Consider the following 12,229-nt stretch of genomic DNA (forward strand, 5'->3'; position numbering starts at 1 on the left):
AGAGGAAGGCGAAAAACCTCCTGGGCCTCTTCCAATCTGCCCTGGAAGAAAATTCCTTCCTGACCCCAAATATGGTGATCAGCTAAACCCTGAGCATATGGGCAAGATTCATCAGCCAGATACTACAGAAAATTCTTTCCTGGGTAACTCGGATCTCACCCCATCTAATAGCCCATCACAGGCCATTGGGCCTATTTACCATGAATATTTAATTACCAAAACCATGTTATCCCATCATACCATCTCCTCCATAAACTTATCGAGTTTAATCTTAAAGCCAGATAGATCTTTTGCCCGCACTGCCTCCCTTGGAAGACTATTCCAAAACTTCACTCCTCTGATGGTTAAAAACCTTCGTCTAATTTCTAGTCTAAATTTCCTAGTGGCCAGTTTATATCCATTTGTTCTTGTGTCCACATTGGTACTGAGCTTAAATAATTCCTCTCCCTCTCCAGTATTTATCCCTCTGATATATTTATAGAGAGTTTTGTTCAGAGCTGCAAACATTTCGGAGTTACAAAACAACCTCCATTCCCAAGATTCCACTTTACTGCCTTCTTGTCTACCTTTGTGCATTTGTAGAGGATAGGATTTGGTATTTTACTTTAATTAAGGACTGGATATGTATAAGCACTATCACTTAAAAAGTCAGCATTTTCAAGAAGTATCCAGAACAGATTCTCCCTCCATTCTCATTCTTTCAAATTTCTTTTGCAGTCGGGTCCCCATTTCAGTCACTGGTTCCCATGTGTGGCATTCTTTGCTTCGGTTTGTGTTTTTCCACACAGTCAATCCATCCATTGGCCATGGTTTGTCCTTCCTCCCTGGAAAAATGGAGGTTCTCTCCCCCATCAAAATCCAATCGTTCTCCAAGTATGCCAGAGGAACTATGCTATTTAGGGAGCGCTCGCTCTCTCTCTCTCGGCAATTACTGGGTGAACTTCTGGCTTCACTGAAGTCTATGTAATATTTTCACTGACTTCAGTGGAACCAGAATTTCATCCAACTACTTTCAACCAACCTCCTGGCAATTTTCACTAAAAGCTTTCACATACTGTATGATAATTCTTGATTTGTACCCATACCATTGTAAAGATGCAACAGTTTAATAAAAAAATATGTTCCACTATTTAACAATTTGACATCTTGGCCAATTTCATAAACAGAGAAAATAGAATCCATTGTGCTTTCCAACGTATTTTCAAAACTGATAGCATAATAGGTTGGAGAAAGAGGTCAAGTTTTGAGGATGCTCAAAACCTGTGCAACTTGAAAGAATTTACCCAGATGTGTCTAATACTATCCTTCAAAAAGTAGATTCAATAGAAGGTATCTTGGCAGCACAGAATAAACCTGTTAAAATGAATTTGTTTCTTTAAAAGTTTATTTTTCCACACCAATTTGGCTCACCTCAAATACCACTGTTTATAGTCCAAATATTTCCATTTTGTTAACACTCACTTCCTGTCCACAGCACCATAATTACCTATTACATAAAGAAGTGTTCTATCCTAAATGACCGTGAAACAAAAGGACCATAGAAGTTTAAAGATAAACAATTCTATTCACTTCAGTTTATCTCCCAGCCATTTTGCAGGAAAGCTCCACCGTTCAGCAGTTAGAATAAAAGTACATTTTGATCTACAAGAGATCACTCTTGGTAAAAATTCAAAGGCTAATAGTATAGTTAGTTGTTACAAAGCAATGAAAGTAGGTCAAAGTCTGTGTACCAATACACTGATAAATGAATACCAATAATTTTTGAAAGACTTGCTTTCATGGAATTATTTCCTGCAGACTGAAATGGTGTTATTCTGAAAGGGAAAGTTCTGACACACAATGTTGTTAATTTACATTCTGTCATGCTACTTAATGGTATATATTTTCCTTTCTGAAAACCTATATGCAATAAAGCTAAAAAAATTGCAGGATGAAGACAAGATGGATTACCTTTGACTAGATTATAGTTCCCAGTGAAAAATCAGAACTCTGATCACAAGATCATTTTGTTTTGTGGTTTGCTGATTACTAACATTCAAAAAATGTTTTTCATGTCATTAAAATCATCTGTTCCCTACAATGTGCTTTTAGTTACCAGTTTCCAACTTTCAACACAATATTGCTGATATTATTACAATATCCCCCACCAGCAGCGGCCTACAGTGCCATTTTGTATTCCCACAAAGTATCCGGTCTCAATTCTGCTGAGAGATGCAATTTTCATCTGGATTCCACCCCCACCACAACAAATATTTGCAAAGCAAACTTCTTTACTAGAAATATAAAGACTTTAGTAATAATTTTAAGTTGTACCTGTGCTGCTGATTTAATTCAAATCCTGCAATCATACAAATCATCATCTTCTTCTGCACCCACCCAAAAAATTATAAATGCCTTTTCTTGCTAACATATTGGATTGTTCTTTTGTGTGTTACTGGGTGATTCTTTCTGTTCTATGTTTGCATATACTAAAAGGGCCAGTCCACATAATTATGCTGTTCCAAATCAGAAGAAACAATTATGACTTCTGAAAGCAAAGATTTAAAACTCAACCTCACCACCACTGAATAGGAAGCTTTCCGGATGAGTTGGGGCTTAATCCATCAATTTAGGCCAAATTTAACATTTCTTTTTAAAAACAGTTTGCGTACAGCCACTACTGGTTGCAAAGATAACCATCAAGATGTGAACTCATGCTATGCAGTCTTCCTGAGTTTGCCGACAGACTGCGGCTTCTCATGATTAGCCATGCAGAAGCAGAATGAAATTAAGAAAAGGATGGTAAATTACAAAACCCTGTTAAGAATCATGTCAGCATTACTATGCTAATGCAAGCAAAAGCTGCAAGAAGCAACACAAACATGCACCAACAACATTCACAAAGGAACAGCCGAAAAATCCAAGTGTAGGACAAAAAGGATAAAATAGAAAAAACGTAACCCTAACTCTCCTTATCCAGCAGCTAGGTTTCAGAAAGAAAGAATCCTCTCTTCCAACAGCAAGAGGACTTTCCTGTGATCTGGTACTTACAAGCCTGAGGAGCACGTGAGAAATGGATCCCTACACCAGAGTACATTGACAGCTCCATTGTAGGAATGTAAACACCCTCCCACTTCAGAGAACGGGCCTCTGATTAGTAGCACTGTCTCCATGGATCTCACTTGTCCCCTTACCATACACAAGTTTATTAGCCAGTAACTCATGCATTTACTCCTTCAGCTAGACAGCGTCTGGTAAATTTATCAAGCCTTTCCATCTGAATAGCTATGCTGATTAGTGACATCAGAACAGTAAAGCAAATGTTGTCCCTAATCAGGGGCCATGGATTCTGCCTAAAATGTGGGAGGGCGAGGCCCCACCCCTCCTCTTCCTCTGAGTCTCAGCCCCCAGCCAAGCCAGAGCCTGCCCATGTCCCTGCCCCCCAGACCTCCTGCCCACAGCTGCCCACATGGCTCTTACCCCAACTCAGCTCTGGCTTCCTGCCTGGCTGCAGTCAGGCCATGGTAAGAGCTGCCAGGGTAGCTGTGGGGAGCCACAGATCCTTCATCAGCTCTGGGCATGGAGCCCGGGGAGCAGGGAAATGAGCTGGGGGCTGCTAGTGGTTGCCTCCCATCCCAGGCTGGTGGAGGGTCCGTGTCTCCCCACAGCTGCCCAGGCCGCTCTTACCATGGGTCAAGCTCCAATTTCCAGCCAGGCGGGAAAAGAAGGGGCAGGGGGCCTGGCCCAGGTGAAAAATGGACAGGACAGGCCCCTCCACTTTCAAAAAGTGGGAGGGCCCTGGCCCCTTGGCCCCACCCTGTTCCAGCACCCCTGTGCCTCATGATTCATAACACTTGGCAACTTGCTCAAATAATACAGTCATAATATCTTAGTACCAAAAGATCACACTAAACATAAAGCAGGGAAGGAAATATGAATACCTAAAGCTTCTTCAGACGTAATACCTTTTATTAGCCCAACTTCTGGTAAAAGAGACAAACTTAGAAGCTACACATATCTTCGGCTCTTCCAAAAAGGTTACATTGGCATTTTTAAAAAAGGAACCTTATTTGTACTTTCTCTTCTACTTTAATCACTGAAACCCTGTTGATTTTCATCAAGCATGGCACTGTGTGCGGGTTGAGTGGCCTATTCAGCTTGAGGGGGTACCTTTACCCTGGCTAAATGTACTCTTACTGTACTTTAGATTTGTAACAATAGCTAAAAGCAAATCTAACAGTGATACTTCAAAAGACTGCTATAAAAAAAACCACACGCAATAATTTGCTTTCACAGAGCAATTCCATTCCATTACCACTCAGTCATTTATTGCTAAAAAATAAGTGGAAAAAAAAACTTCATTTTAAATAATATCAATATATTAATGCTGTTTACTTGTTTAAATAACATGGAAGAAATTAGCCATCAGAAATTTGAGTTTGATTTATTCTTTATTTTCAGATACATACAAGTTTACCTATGTAGATAATAATTATGCATTTACATATTGGGTTATGAAGGCATTCTTCAAATACAATCAAAAAGACTTTCTTTAAACACTTGATTAAATTTAGGGCTAGACTCAGCCACCTTTATTTCCACTGAGTAGTACCTGACTGCAAATATTTCCACTGAAATAGTTGATACCGGATGAGTAAAAATGGGCAGAAATCAGACTCTTCAGAACGTAAAAGTACATAAAATTTGATTCAAAGTATTTTCTGGATATCTGTTCTTTTATACATATTTCAGAACAAAAAACTATGTTAAAATGTAGTTAAGGTTGAAAGTATGCCTCAACAATTTACAGGTAAAAGTTATAGGGATGTTGCACTTATCCCAAAATCAAGAGTTATAAAAACTGTCTTTTAAAGATATATCAGTTTAATCTACTCTTAGACACAAACACTAAAATATTTTAATAATCATATCATGATTACATAACACTACAGGAGAGAAGTAAGAATGTTTGGGTGCCGTAACTGTGCATTTTCATACTTTAACATCTTTGGATTTCTGTTAAGTGTAACTTTAACTTTGAATTTCCTGAGTTTATACCTTTTGTGAAGTAACTGCAACATCCCTTAAACTACTTTTTACCTGTAAATTACTCTCAACCTGAACTCCACGTTAATGTATATTTGTGCCTTTGAATGTCCTTGGAGTAGTTTTTCTCCCCCCGTCCATTAAATATGTCTCACACGAACACACAAGAAACCCCAAGAGAAAGAAACTATATATAGTCTAATGATTTTAAGATGTGCAATATCCACTTTAATTTTTTTATTTTAATAGTAGATTCATTGGTACACCAGAGCACCACAAAGTGGTCAGATCACACGCTCCAATTAAGCTGGGTTTACATCTGCTTTGCTTCACTAGAGCAGCATAATGCACTAGTTCACTGGTGCATGTGGCCCTTAATTTGCAATCTGCTTATTTGTCTAGAGGGATAGGTTAGTGAGACTGGTGCTGAGAAAGGAAGTGAATAGCACCCTATATGCGTCTCAATGTCTCTGTACCTCAAGTGGTCCTGACTAACTTTCTCCAGCATTAGGAGCAGACAGAGCAGACCCAAGAGCCTTTAAAGCACAGATCCCCAATGTAGTATGCAGCCACAGAAACTTTAAAGCTGGGCCAACCAACCTACCAATGAGAGTTTGATGTGTCTCCAGTCTCCCTAATACCACCGACTCATCAGAATCAATATAATTGTTGCATGCAAGTTAGTTGTTGAAATTTAGGGCTTGTCTCCACTTACCGGGGGATCGACACGCAGCGATCGATCCATCGGGGGTTGATGAAGACCTGCTAAATCGACCACTGATCGCTCTCCCATCGGCTCTGGTACTCCACCAAAACAAGCAGCATAAGGTAAGTCGACGGAAGAGTTTCTCCCGTCGACCCAGCATGGTATAGACACCGCAATAAGTCGACCGAAGGTACGTCAACTCCAGCTACGTTATTCATGTAGCTGGAGTTGGAGTTGCTTAATTTAGGTTGACTTAGCCCTGTAGTGTAGACCTGCCCTTACCTGAACTGTTGAGCTGGCTTTGTCTGTAGCCTATATTACCACAACAATCTGATACAACAATTAGTAATAACTTGCCTTAATTACAACCTAATTTCTTCAAATACAGCCTATGCTTAAGATTGCAACTAATTTTACCTGTATGGGAAATTTGAGGAGTCTGTTAGTCTATTACTAAGATCACATTAAACAAAAGAAGTCTCAGACATATCACATTTCTTAAGTAGTTTAATTAATTTAACTCAAACAAATCAATGGGTTTTCTTGTAAATTCTCTGAAAATTCAAAGAGTGAGTGCTGTAATTTTCGGGAGGATACCTTATTATTCATACATATCTATGCAATTCATTATCTCTGCCCTAGTATAAACAAAGCTGAACTCAATTTAACGACAGAATCAGATAGATATCACATATGTACACACAAACTCACTCGCATATCTATTAATTTTAAATGCAAAGACCTGTACACATTGGGATTCAAATAAATGCAGAGATAAGGTAAGATCTTTGGGACAATGATAGTCATTTACCATATGTTTGTACATCTCCTACCACAAAGGGGCCCTGACCTGTTCAGTCTCTGGGTGCTACCACAATATAATGGTTTAACAGAGGAGTATATAACTATGCATAGTTCATGTCATGATCTGTTCATATGGAACTGTCTCCTGAGGTCTGGATCTCTTCAGTATAAGATTTTCTCCTCTTGCAAGCCAATTATGTGCCTTTAATTCGCTATTTTTAAAAATGTAGGAACTTTTTAACAAGCATAAAAAAGCATCCAATAGTGGCGCAAAAAAAACCAGAAAAAAACCCATCACAAGCACCCTCTTCCCAAGACTACTCAAGGCAAAAGGGATTTGTCATATTAAACAGTAGTCAATAGCTACATACAAACAGTAAACAAATTCAGCTTTTTTTTTTGCGGGGGGGAGGGGGGAGAAGAACTTCATCATCATTTAGTGGTTGCAATTTAGATTATTCTAGCGTGTAATACTTTAATTGTATAAAACAAAGCTGATGTCACAAACACAAAAGAACTTCTTGCAAAGCAAGCACCACAAGTAATTTTTATGCTGCCACTGATTCTGACAAGTGATGAGCACTTAGTTGAATTTACACACTTATGCATCTAAGGCAACAGGTGGCTTATAAAAAGAACATACTGAAAAGAGCTTTTTAACTCTTCACGATAACATTTTTACAACATGCTTTGTCAGAAGAACCAGCTATAGCCTTTCTACAGCTAAAAAACCTCAACATATTAACTAAAAAGATACACAATACAGTAAAGTAAATTCACTTGTATTGCAGTAGGCACCTGAAGGCACCAATCAGGATCAAGGCCTCACCAAGTAAGGAGTTGTACAAACACGTAGGAAAGCAGAACAGTTACCCAAAAAACACTGAAATACAATAGATTAAAACAATTAAGACTACAGTACCACACGTTCTGTATAATTGAACTTCAGTTCCATAATTCATCCTATAATATTAGATCGTTTGTGTTGATTTTTCTTTTTTCTAAAGTTATTTTAAATATGACAACTGAATATTACAGTATATTATGGAGGAAATCCTTAACTGCAGAGTTCTTTATCCAAACCAATTGAGAGAGTGGCATATTTGTTTCACTGTTTGATACAAAGATGTCTAAGATACTATAGTCATGTAGAAAAAATACTGCAGTCCAAAAAAGTCTTGTTAGTTTAACCATAACACGTTGTAAGATCACAAATTTTTCGAAGGACAACATTGCACAGGACCTAAAATAATACTTTTCTCAATTTCCTTTCAACTGCAGAATATTCCCAGATAAAAACTGAAGTTAAAATAAAGCTATGATTGATTGACTGTATCTGTAATTTAGATTATAAAATTACAGGGGTGTTAAAATTATCCCAAAATGTTGCATTATAAATGCATGAAATTCAGAATTGAAGTTAAATTTTAAAGAAATCAAAACATAAAAAAGGTTCAGAAATGCAGTTTGGGTGTCCTAATAACCTTAACTCTGCCCTGTAGTGACACCATGATATAATAATAATTAAGGTATTTTAACGTTTGTGGTCTCAGACTAGATTACACTGTTCAAAGATACTAGATTTTTTTTCTTTTCATCTCCACCTGACTGCGTCATTTCTAATGATTTGAAGATATGGAGTATCACCCTTAAATCTCCCTTTTTTTTAATTTAACATTTATGGCCATATTCGCTGGTATGTTTGAACTCAGTGATATTCAGATTGAGGCTCAGGAGCCACAAGTGGCTCTTTAATGTGCCTCCTGGAGCTCTTTGCAGCACGTGATATTAAAACATTGATTTAATTAATATCTAATCTAAGTTATTAAACAATTGTAGAATACTTGGTGAGTCATTTTGTTGTGAGACCACAAACACACGCACACAGTGTAAATGAAAAAAAAAGTTACCCACTTTTTCATAAAGTGTTTGAGATGTGTTCCATTCCATTCTAGTGCGTGCACGCCCACATGCACGTCAGAGATTTTTCTCTTAGTGGTATCTATAGGGCTGGCCCCTGCCACCCCCTTGAGTGCTGCGCCCATGTGCTGGTATATCAGGCGCCGCTAGCTCTACATCCTCTCAGTTCCTTCTTGCTGACAACTTAGAGGGGCGGGAGGGCGGGTAATGGAATGGACATAAGCAACAAATCTCAAAGAAAAGTTAGTAATGAAAAGGTGGGTAACCATTTTTTCTTTGAGTGCTTGCTCATGCCTATTCCATTCTAGGTCACTCACAAGCAGTATCAACGGAGGTGGGCTTGGAGTTCAGTCTTGCAGCCCTGCTCTGCCAAAGCCAGCGTTGTCTGTAATACTGATGTATTGTAATTGTAATTGTGTATTGTAATACAGCAGTATTGTCCATCAGGACCTGCACCACCTTGCCTTTCAGGTGGGGCAAGAAAGCCCAGCAGGCCAGGCAAACCATACTGAGCTCCCTGATGTTGGTATGGAGAGTGAGATTGTCTCACAGCCAGCAGCCCTGGGTGCTCAGAACCCAGATGGGCTCCCCAGCTCAGATCCGAAAACATCAGAGACCAGGGTCAGCGACAGGGAGGGAGCTGAGAAGGGAACTCCCTGCAGCACCAACTTGGGGTCCAACCACCAATGCAGTGACAATAGGATGTGGTTCAGCACCCTGATCACCCGGTGCCTGTGGGGGATATAAACCAAGGCCAACCACGCTTGCAGAGGCTGTAGATGGAGTCGAGTATGAGTGACCACATACGTGCTCGCAGCCATGTGGCCCATCAGATGTAGGCAGGTATAGGCTGTAGTGAGCAGATGGTTCTTTAAAATGGGAGATCAAGTCCGACATGGCCTGAGAACGCGCTTCTGGAAGGAAGGCCCTGGTTCACGTGAAGTTAAGGATCATCCCGATGAATTCTATGTGCTGGACTGGCGTTAATGTGGACTTTTAAAATGTTTATTAACAGGCCCAGACCATAGCAGGTGGAATGCACCAGATTGAGGGTCCTCTGCACCTGCTCCCGAGACCTACCAGTCGTCAAGATACGGGAAAATCTGGATGCCTCAATGTCTCAGGTAAGCCACCACACATTTCATGAACCCCCTTAGGGCCGAAACCAGGCTAAAGGGCAGCGCTGTGAATTGAAAATGGTGCCCGCCCACTAGGAAACAGAGGAAACACCTGTGACCCGGGAATATGGAAATAAGAGCACCACCAAAACAAGCGCTTCTGGCCTCCGGGCTGCTTTGCTTGCCTAAGCTGCGCAGGTGAGCAGGAAGTAGAAGGGTGGCGATGACTAAACCCAGTGCCTCTGTCCCTTGGAACTCTCCATGTGTTCCAATAAGGGCACTGCACAAGCCACTAACCTGGCTGCCACTGCACTGATGCGGTCGCTACGGTCTCGGTTACCCAGTCACACCGTTGGGGTCTAGATGACAGGCTAAACTGTCCTTCAGTACCAGAGGACCAGCCCTCTGGAGATCACTGAGGGGCCGTGGATACTTGGATCTGCTTAGAGACTACAGATAATGGTGACTAGTGCCCAGTATAAGGGGACTGGTACTGGTGGAGTGGAGACCGGTGTCAGTGCCAGGGGACTGGAGGTGGGATGGAGAACGCTCCCACAGCGTGGGTGACCTGGATCAGCGTCGACACGGCAGGAAGGCGATCGGTACAGATAGGAAGGGGACGCGCACCTCTCTCTCATAATCCATGTCGACACAACGAGGACCCGATCATCGTGCCAGTGACCAATGGCGAACACCAGATAATCTTGGTGGTGGCTCTGGTGACTGGCAGCATGGAGTTGGAGAGGGTGTCACTGTCTCAGAGATTGGCGGCACTCCACTGCTCCCTGGGGAGATTTATCAGCCCTCTTGGGGAGCCTTTGCCGAAACCTGCGCCCCTGCCGCATCTGTGGCCCTTGCGCTCTCGATGCCGGAGGAGCACGTGAGGGCATCGGTTCAATACTACTCACAGGAGTCGGAGGACCACCTTTCACGGGGCTAACGGCCCCAACGGGAGAAGGCCGACTGCCTGGCTCCAGGGTAGACGGATGGCCCAAGGCGGGTCCTTTGCCAGCAGCCAAATGGCTCTTTCCCCTGGTTCTGGGGAGATGTGTTTCTTGGCCTTCTTTTTCAATACCGGTGATGGGAAATGGTGCCAAGCCGAGCTCGGTGTCAGGGGTGCACTTCGCACTGATGCTGAGATGCTCGGCAAATTGTGCAAGATGGCTCGGAGGCCGGACTCTATCAGGAGAGCCCAAAGTAGAATGTCCCACTCTTTCTGCGTGCAGGGCCAAAAGTTTGTGCAGATAAGGCACTTGTCTTTTCTGTGTGCATCTCCCAAGGACTTGAAACAACTTCCATGGGGGTCACTAACAGGCATACTCCTGTTACAGTCTGCGTAGGGCTTGAACCCCATACATCAGGGCATGCCCCCGCTGGGACTAACTACTAACTAAAGACTTAACAGGTCATTAATAACTATTGAAGCATCTACTATATACAGGGATATAAGGCACGAAGTCCAAAGGGCAGCTAGCCCTTGATAAGCAAGGAAAGGTGCTCTGACTAACCACCACGGGTGGTAAGAATGAATTGAGAGGGTGTAGGGCCCTGGCGGTGCCTGATATACCAGCGCATGGGTGCGGCACTCAAAGGGGCGCTACAGCCGGCCCTACGGACACCACTAAGGCAAAAATTTCAGATGACCGCGCATGTGGATGCACACATACCTAGAATGGAATCAACATGAGCAAGCACTCGAAGAAGAACAATGAATTCATACTACGGTGGCTCTTTTGGTAATGTTGCTCATTTGGCTCCGGAACCACTGAGGTCTGAGTATCACTGTTATAACTGCTTTATGTCACGCTGGCGCATAAGCTGCTAGAGAACACTGGCCATAGGTGCCCAAAGCAGCCAGAGTATAATGTCAAGGTTCCTTCCCCACTTTGAACTCTAGGGTACAGATGTGGAGACCTGCATGAAAGACCCCCTAAGCTTATTCTTACCAGCTTAGGTTAAAAACTTCCTCAAGGTACAAACTCTGCCTTGTCCTTGAACCGTATGATACCACCACCAAGCCTTTTAAACAAAAAACAGGGAAAGAGCCCACTTGGAGATGTCTTCCCCCAAAATATCCCCCCAAACCCTACACTCCCTTTCCTGGGGGGGGGGGGTAAGGATGAGAATAAGAATAAGGAGGATAAGAATTCTCACCAATTTGTACATGTGAACACAGGCCCAAACCCTTGGATCTTAAGAACAATGAAAAAGCAATCAGGTTCTTAAAAGAAGAATTTTAAATTAAAGAAAAGGTAAAAGAATCACTTCTATAAAATCAGGATGGTAAATACCTTACAGGGTAATCAGATTCAAAACAGAGAATCCCTCTAGGCAAAACCTTAAGTTACAAAAAGACACAAAAACAGGAATATACATTCCATCCAGCCCAGCTTACTTTACCAGCCATTAATCAAAAGGAAAGCTAACGCATTTCTAGCTAGACTATTTACTAATTTAACAGGAGTTGTAAGGCTGCTTTCCTGATCTGCTCCTGGCAAAAGCATCCCACACACACAGACAAACCCTTTGTTCCCCGCCCCATCCGGATATCAAAGTATCTTGTCCCCTCATTGGTCATTTTGGGTCAGGTGCCAGGGAGGTTATCTTAGCTTCTTAACACTTTACAGGTGAAAGGGTTTTGCCTCTGGCCAGGAGG

General features: G+C 41.8%; 1 protein-coding gene across 4 annotated transcripts in view; it reads right to left on the reverse strand.

Annotated features, from left to right (window-relative positions):
• OLA1 (Obg like ATPase 1) overlaps positions 1-12,229 on the reverse strand; it is a 201,595-nt gene that overhangs the window by 121,654 nt on the left and 67,712 nt on the right. The gene's annotated exons all lie outside the window — the stretch shown is intronic.

Source organism: Lepidochelys kempii, chromosome 11 (assembly GCF_965140285.1).
Source record: "Lepidochelys kempii isolate rLepKem1 chromosome 11, rLepKem1.hap1, whole genome shotgun sequence".
NCBI lineage: Eukaryota > Metazoa > Chordata > Testudines > Cheloniidae > Lepidochelys > Lepidochelys kempii.